Source organism: Crocuta crocuta, unplaced genomic scaffold (assembly GCF_008692635.1).
Source record: "Crocuta crocuta isolate KB4526 unplaced genomic scaffold, BGI_CrCroc_1.0 scaffold130, whole genome shotgun sequence".
In the NCBI taxonomy this organism is placed as follows: domain Eukaryota; kingdom Metazoa; phylum Chordata; class Mammalia; order Carnivora; family Hyaenidae; genus Crocuta; species Crocuta crocuta.
In genome coordinates this window covers 402,483-410,642 of record NW_027527920.1, presented here as the reverse complement: position 1 = coordinate 410,642, position 8,160 = coordinate 402,483, and the positions used below count along the sequence as shown (strand labels likewise).

Here is an 8,160-nt window from a genome sequence, read left to right as displayed (position 1 = left end):
TCAAGTTGGAAAGGGGATAAGGAATAGCGTAAGTCTCTCAGAATTTGGAGGCAAGGCTTCCAGGACCTTGAGGGGCTAGCTATTGTTAGGAAAAGGTCATTTATTACTGTCTAATACAACCTTAGTCAGGAGACCTTTAAGTGTATATCAGGAGCCATATGCTTGGAGGGTGATTGCTAACATACATCTTGGGAGGTAGAGATAAAGTAAGTTTCCAAAGAAATTTTTATATGTTAAAGGAGACTTACAGGATCCTTGAGGTCGGATAATGTTAAGCTAAGATTGCCTTTTGCCCTTAGCAAAGTATTATTGATGGGGTTTTGAAGTCGTGGTGGGGATTCAGAGGCAAGAGCCAAGAACAAATTCTCAAATATGTCTTTGGTGCAAAAAGGCGATTTTATTAAAGCACAGGAACAGGACCCATAGGCAGAAAGAGCTGCATTTGGGTTGTGCAGAGTGACTGGTTATATACTGAGGAGTTTGGGAGGTAAAATCAAGAGGAAATTTGTTTAAAAACAACAAAAAAAAATTTAACGTTTAATTTTTGAGAGAGAGAGAGAGAGACAGAGTGTGTGTGTGGGGGGGAGGTGCAGAGAGAGAAGGAGACACAGGATCTGAAGCAGGTTCCAGGCTCTGTGCTGTTAGCACAGAGCCCGTCATAGGGCTCAAACTCACGAATGGAGAGATCATGACCTGAGCTGAAGTCACGAATGGAGAGATCATGACCTGAGCTGAAGTTGGATGCTTAACCCGACTGAGCCACCCAGGTGCCCCAAGAGGTTTCTTAAAGGGATTTCCATATGCTAAAGAAGACGAAGATTACTGGAGGCCTAGCTATTGTCAAACTAAAGTTGTTTTGCCCTCTAGCAAAGTATTATCATTAAGACAGTAAGGAGTTCCTGGAGATTAGGCTATTGATAAGATTGCCCTTTTCTTGTAATATTACTAAAATATTTGTAAACTGATATTCTGTCAGTTTAGCCATTTGTTTTCTGTCCTGTCCCTTGTTCTTGGGCATCCAGGAGTGCCTAAGGAATATCACACATATCCTACATGGGGTGGTGGTGTGTGTGGGGGTGTGGATATGTGTGCTAGCTTGTGCTGGGCCCTCAGCTTGCCTTATGGCCCCTCGTCATTAACATTGAGGCAGTTGAGTTCCGAGAGGAAGTTCACTCTGCCTGTCTCAATGGACTGTAAATGGTTAAGAAAATTTAATTTGGGGTGCCTGGGTGGCTTAGTCAGTTGGGCGTCCGACTTTCGCTTAGGTCATGGTCTCGCGGTTTGTGGGTTCAAGCCCCGCGTCAGGCTCTGTGCTGACTGCCGGCTCAGAGCCTAGAGCCTGTTTCAGTCTGTGGCTCCCTCTCTCTCTCTCTCTCCTAGAAATAAATAAAAAAAAATTAAAAAAAAAAAGAAAATTTAATTTTTTTCCTTTTGCCTTTGTTTCCCACATCAGCTATGCTGCCTATTAAACTGACGGGGACTTCACCAATGGCCAAAGAAAGTGTGGTCAGAACCCACATAATGTCACGAAGAATTCTGAGGTTAAATTGTAAAGGTCTTGGAATGGCACTTCATAAAACTCAAGAAATGTAGCCGTATGGGGAGCCTGGTTCAGAGGATGGAGCATACACTCTTGATCTCGGGGTTGTAAGTTTGAGCCCCACATTGGGTACAGAAATTACTTAAAAATAAAATCTTTTTGAAAAATGTAACCTTTACAAAGCTTAGTGTTCTAGGAACTTAGTGTTTATTCTTTCACTTGGTTTTACGCTCCCAAAGGGCAGACTACCTTGTTTATTTTGTAACTCTTGTTTTTAGCACCAAGTCCTAGTAATTCGTATTTGTTGAATGCATGTCATATCTTCTCTTAAATTTTAGTTAGTTTAGAACCATAGAACTTTGGGGCCTGGGAGGGAGTTTAGAAATTACACAGTCCAAACTCATTTTATTAATCAAGAAGCTATGATTGCCTGGGTGTGGGCAATTCTCTTTTCTGCTTATCATGTTCACTAGGAACCTAAAAAAAAATAAATGACTCCCTAGTCCCCAAAAGAAACAACAAAGAATAAAACCTAGGTTGTAAGAGGATGAGTCCTCAGGTCAAGAACTTCCACAGTACATGGGACACAGAGCCTCAGAGCGATTGTGCTGGCTCCCCTGCTGGGCCGGGGGAGCCTTAGTCCCTCCATTCTGCAAAGCTTCATTCATCTCCTAACCTGTGGCAGGTGCTATCCCAGGCCTTGCACCACTAATGATGAACAGGACAGATAAGCTACCTCCTAGTCTGTGATTCTCAGACTTACTCTAGTCCTCATGGTTAGGGGTGGTGGGTAAATTCTTGGCTGTTAGGAGCAAGGAGTTCCATCCTGGTTTTCAGGCTCTCTTGCCCTCACTGTGTAGTCACATCATTTATCCCTGACTCCAGGTTATGGAAATCTCACCCATTCCCTAACTTTTCATGGTCCTGGAACAGATGCATCTTCATATCTGTTGAGAATTCTGGTTCTGTTCTCCACTGGAGCTGAATTCCTTCATGTAGCCAAGTATCTGGGATTAGGCATAGGAAGGGAAAAGGGGACAGTTGTGAAGTTTTTTTTTTAACTGAGGTATAATTGACCATAATACTATATTCATTTCAGGTGTACAGTGCATGACTTGATATTTATATACATTGCAAAATAATCACCACAGCAGAGTCTAGTTAATATCCATCACCATACATAGTTACAAAAAAATTTCTTGTCTTTTTGATAATAAAAGTCTATTCTATTAGGAACTGTCAAATATGCAATACATGGGGCGCTTGGGTGGCTCAGTTGGTTAAGCGTCCGACTTCGGCTCAGGTCATGATCTCGCGGTTCGTGGATTCGAGTCCCGCGTCAGGCTCTGTGCTGACAGCTAGCTCAGAGCCTGGAGCCTGCTTTGGATTCTGTGTCTCTTTCTTGCTCTCTGCCCCTCTCCTGTTCTGTCTCTCTAAAAAATAAACAGTAAAAAAATTTTAAAAAGTGGTGCCTGAGTGGCTCAGTTGGTTAAGCGGATGACTTCGGCTCAGGTCATGATCTTGCTGTCCCTGGGTTTGAGCCTGCTGCAGATTCTGTGTCTCCCTCTCTCTCTGACCGTCCCCTGCTCACGCTGTCTCTCTCTCTCAGAAATAAATAAAAAAACATTTAAAAACATTTAAAATCAAATATGCAATACAGTATAAACTATAGCACCATGTAGTACATTACATCCCATGACTTAATTTGTTTTTTAAATTAATTAATTTTTAATTTATATCCAAGTTAGTTAGCATATAGTGCAACAATGATTTCAGGAGATTCCTTAATGCCCCTGCCCATCCCCCTCCCAAAATCCCTCCAGCAACCCTCTGTTCTCTGTATTTAAGAGTCTCTTATGTTTTGTCCCTCTCCGTTTATATTAATTTTGCTTCCCTTCCCTTATGTTTATGTTTTGTATCTTAAATTTCTCATATGAGTGAAGTCGTATGATATGTGCCCATGACTTACTTTAAGGCTGGAAGTTACCTTTTGACCCCTTTCACTCATTTATTTGCCACCACCCACTATGCACCACCAGCAACCACCAATCTGTTGTTGTCGCTATCTACAAACTTGGAGCTTGGTGTTTTGTTTACTTTTTATTTTTATTTTTTAAAAATTTATTTATTTTGAGAGAGAGAGAGAATACATGTGCATGAGTAGAGGAGGATCAGAGATTCCCAAGCAGGCTCTGTGCCTGGGCTGGATCTTGGGAACAGTGAGATCATGACCTAAGCTGAAATAAAGAGTTTAATGCTTAACAGAGCCACCAGGCTCCTCATTTTTTGTTTTTAAGGCTTTATTTATTTATTTTTATTTTCTTTAACGTTTATTTATTTTTCAGACAGAGAGAGACAGAGGACGAGCTGGGGAGGAGCAGAGAGAGACACAGAACCGAAACAGGCTCCAGGCTCTGAGCTGTCAGCACAGAGCCCAACGCAGGGCTTGAGCCCACAGACTGCGAGATCATGATCTGAGCTGAAGTTGGCTGCTTAATTGACTGAACCACCCAGGCACCCCTTTAAGACTTTATTTTATTTTTTAAATGTAATCTATATACACAGTGTGGAGCTCAAACATAGAACCCTGAGATCAAGACTTACATGCTTTACTGACTGAGCTAGCCAGGTGCCTGTTTTTTTGTTTTGTTTTTTAATTTTTTAAAATGTTTTTATTTATTTCTGAGAGAGAGAAACAGTGTGAGCAGGAGAGGGTCAGAGAGAGAGGGAGACACAGAATCTGAAGCAGGCTCCAGGCTCTGAGCTGGCTGGCTGTTAGCACAGAGCCCGACGCGGGGCTTGAGCCCACAAACCGGGAGATCATGACCTGAGCCAAAGTCAGACGCTTAACTGACTGAGCCACCCAGGTGCCCCTAGAATCACTTCTTCATCACCTATAAGTCAGCCTCAAGGTCATTAGAAGAGCTATCACTCAAGTTGAAACACCTAAACCATGGAATATTAGGTATCATTAAAAAGCAGAAGATAGACATACATTAATCAATATAGAAAACGGTCTACAATAGTCTTGACCTAGAAAAGAGGAGATAAATAGGTTTGTAGTACAGCATGCAAAAGTATATACACATGCACATCTGGAAAGATGGTTACCAAAATACCAGTCATGGTTTTAGCTAGACAGGGGAATTTCAGGTGTGTTTTATTCTTGTACTTTTCTGTATTGCTTCACAAGCATGTATCACAGTTAAATGAGAAAATCATTTATTCATTTGAGAGAGAGTGTGCACATATTCTCAAGACAGGAGCACAGAGAGAGGGAGAAATTCCCAAGCAGGCTCTGTGCTGTTAACGCAGAGCCCAAGACAGAGCTCAAACCCACAAACCATGGGATCATGACCCAAGCCATAATCAAGAGTTGGACACTCAACTGAATAAGCCACTTAGGTGCCACCAGTAATAGGTATTTTTATTTGAAATAAAGACCAGCACCAAAAATTCCTTTGAAAAAGGGGGATGGCACCTGGGTGACTTAGTCAGTTGAGGATTTGACTTGGGCTCAGGTCATCTCATGGTTCGGGTGCCGTGCTGTCAGCACAGAGCCTGCTTCAGATCATCTGTCCTCCTCTCTCTGCCCCTTCCCCACTTGTACCCTTTCTCAAAACAATAAACATTAAGTTTAAGTCTTTATTATAGTTGTGGTTAATTATATACATACTTTGGAGATATTCCAAAACTATGATCAAAGCATACTTGAGATTTGATTGAAAATATTCGGAGTGGGAGTAAATGAGGATATAGATCGAAAGTGTGGCCATGAATTGATAATTGCTAAAGTGGAGTGATGAGTACATGGAAACTTAGAAATAAGAGTCTATCTTTGTAATGTTCGAAATTTTTGAAAAAAGTTATTCCTCTTTCCCTCTAAATGGGCCTGCTCCTGCAATTTCAGCCATTAGCCTATATTACATCTGCCTCCAAATGGCCTTCCTTAGAAATCTCCCTTTTTGCTGTTTCAAACCTTAAATTCTTTCCTCTAGTCTCAAATTCTTTTCAAGCTCTAGGCCTAACCTCCACTGATACCTGAAATTGAATAGGCCCAAGACCAAATGCAGTACTTACTTTTGTAAAGATTTTATGTTTAAGTATCTTGACACCCAATGTGGGGTTTGAACTCAGAACCTCGAGATCAAGAGTCACAAGTTCTACTGACTGAACCAGGCAGGTGCTCCAAATGCAGTACTTTCTTCACCCTGCACCAAGCTCTTGGTTTTGCTGACTCCAATTTTCCCATGAATGTTAAGTACCATCCCTCAAATCTGTAAAATGGCCCTTCTCAGAGTTCTCACTCCCCCTCACCAAGTTAGTAACTACACCTAAATCATGTGACTTTTAAAACTCATCTCTTCCAGGTGTGCCTGGGTAGCTCAGTTGGTTGAGCATCAGACTTTTGATTTCACTTGGGTCAGGATCCTCGCAGTTCGTGGATTCGAGCCCCATGTCAGGCTTTGTGCTGAGAGCATGCAACATGCTTTGGATTGTCTCTGCCCTTCCCTGGCTCACACTTGTGTGCACTCTAAGATAAATGAATAAACTTAAAAAAAAAAAGGTCATCTTTTCCCTTTTCCCATTTCTACTGCTACCACCCTAATTCAAAATCCTTGCTAAGTTACAACTACACTGTATAATTTCCTGAAATGGGGACCCTAACTCCAGTTTCTCCAACTTTCAAATCTGCTTCTCCTATTTACTGCTCTATTATCAGTGTCCGGCACAATGCTTGGTGTATAGTAGGTATTTAAAAAATGTTTGTGGTGTGAAAACCCACATAGCACTATTCTTACCCTGTAGTTATGAACGTAGGCTCCCCTCTCAGGCCCCTCCCATGACCTTAAACACAGAAACTATTTCCAGCATTTTGCATTCCTCCTATATGTTAAGAGCCCGTGATACTGACACAGTCCTTTTCTTCTTATAAATTTTTTTTTAATGTTTTATTTCTGAGACAGAGTGAGAGAGACTGCGTGAGCAGGGGAGGATCAGAGAGAGAGAGACACAGAATCTGAAACAGGCTCCAGGCTGAGCTAGCCGTCAGCACAGAGCCCGATGCAGGGCTCGAACCCATGAACCGTGAGATCATGACCTGGGCTGAAGTCAGACGCTTAACCAACTNAAAAAAAAAAAAAAAAAAAAAAAAAATCCCAGGGCGCCTGGGTGGCTCAGTCAGTTGTGTTCAACTTCGGCTCAGGTCATAATCTCAAGGTTCACGGGTTTGAGCCCTGCATCGGGCTCTGTGCTGACGGCCAGCTCAGAGCCTGAAGATTGTTTCAGATTCTGTGTCTCCCTCTCTCTGACCCTCCCCTGCTCATGCTGTCTCTCTCTCTCTCAAAAATAAATAAAAAAAAAAAAATCCCTCCCCCCAATTCCAATGGTGCAAAGGCTAAACATGTCACGTAATAATTAAAATTAACTTTTAGATAAAGCTGCAGATAAACACTACCAATTCTTTCGGCTTCAACTTAAATGTCATTTCCTCTGTCACAGTTCCCATATGTAAGTTCACAAAACTTTTTAAAAAACTTTTTTAAAAAATAAATATTTGACAGAGAGAGAGAGAGAGAGAGAGAGAGAGAGCAAGCGAGCACACACACGAGCTGGGGAAGGGCAGGGGTAATGAGGATCGCAAGTAGGCTTTGTGCTGACAGCAGAGAGCCGGATGCAGGGCTTGAACCCACAAACTGTGAGATCATGACTTGAGTCGATGTCAGACACTTCCAGGTGCCCCTATGTTCACAGAACTTTCAAAACCTGCCATGATGTCTTTATATATGTGATTGTTCCACTTACCATGCCCCCTCACCTCTAGGATTTGAGAGGGCAGATCTATGATGACGGCTGATGTCATTCCTAGGGGGAAGCAGCATGAGAATCTGGAGGGAAGATAGAGCAGTGTGGCTGGGACATTATACTACATGGAACGAGGGGAAAGAGCTAGCCCACAGAGGGGTCAAAACCAAGAACCATACCTGCCAACCGCACAATTAAACATATGTGGATGTTTTTGTTTATTTACCTTTCTACCTTTCTACTTCTTTAAAAATGGGAGGGGTGGGGCGCCTGAGTGGCTTGGTCGGTTAAGCGTCCGACTTTCGCTTAGGTCATGATCTTGCGGTTCGTGGGTTCGAGCCCCGCGTCGGGCTCTGTGCTGACTGCCAGCTCAGAGCCTGGAGCCTGTTTCAGTCTGTGACTCCCTCTCTCTGACCCTCCCCTGCTCAAGCCGTCTCTCTCTCTCTCCTAGAAATAAATAAATAAAAAAAAACCAAAAACAAACAAACAAAAAAAACACTTAAAAATGGGAGGGGAGCTTTTTTGTAGGGCATCAGTCTTTTTCAAAAAAGGTTATTTGTGTTGATATTTTACCAAAATGGATTTCACTAACATTTCCTTAGCTTTAACCTTGACCTAGTATTGATCCTATTCCCAAAACTGCAGGCTGAACGGCTATACTAGAGGTCACTAAGACCTAGAAGACCTAGAAGTCTGGTTCTCCAACAGCTGATCTCCGATATTACGTGGGGCTTCTGGAAGCCTCCAAATCTATCACAGCCAGTTAAAAAGTTGAAATCAATGGCTCTATGATAGTTCATTTTCTGCTTTTCAAA

General features: G+C 42.3%; 1 long non-coding RNA gene across 1 annotated transcript; it reads right to left on the bottom strand.

The window, feature by feature from the left end:
* Positions 1 to 373: 373 nt before the first annotated feature.
* LOC144216321 (uncharacterized) lies at positions 374 to 2,561 on the bottom strand. The gene is made up of 2 exons (XR_013330649.1): positions 727 to 2,561; positions 374 to 693 (listed from the first exon to the last, which is right to left on the bottom strand). It is a non-coding gene; the product is annotated as an uncharacterized LOC144216321 (long non-coding RNA).
* Positions 2,562 to 8,160: the final 5,599 nt, after the last annotated feature.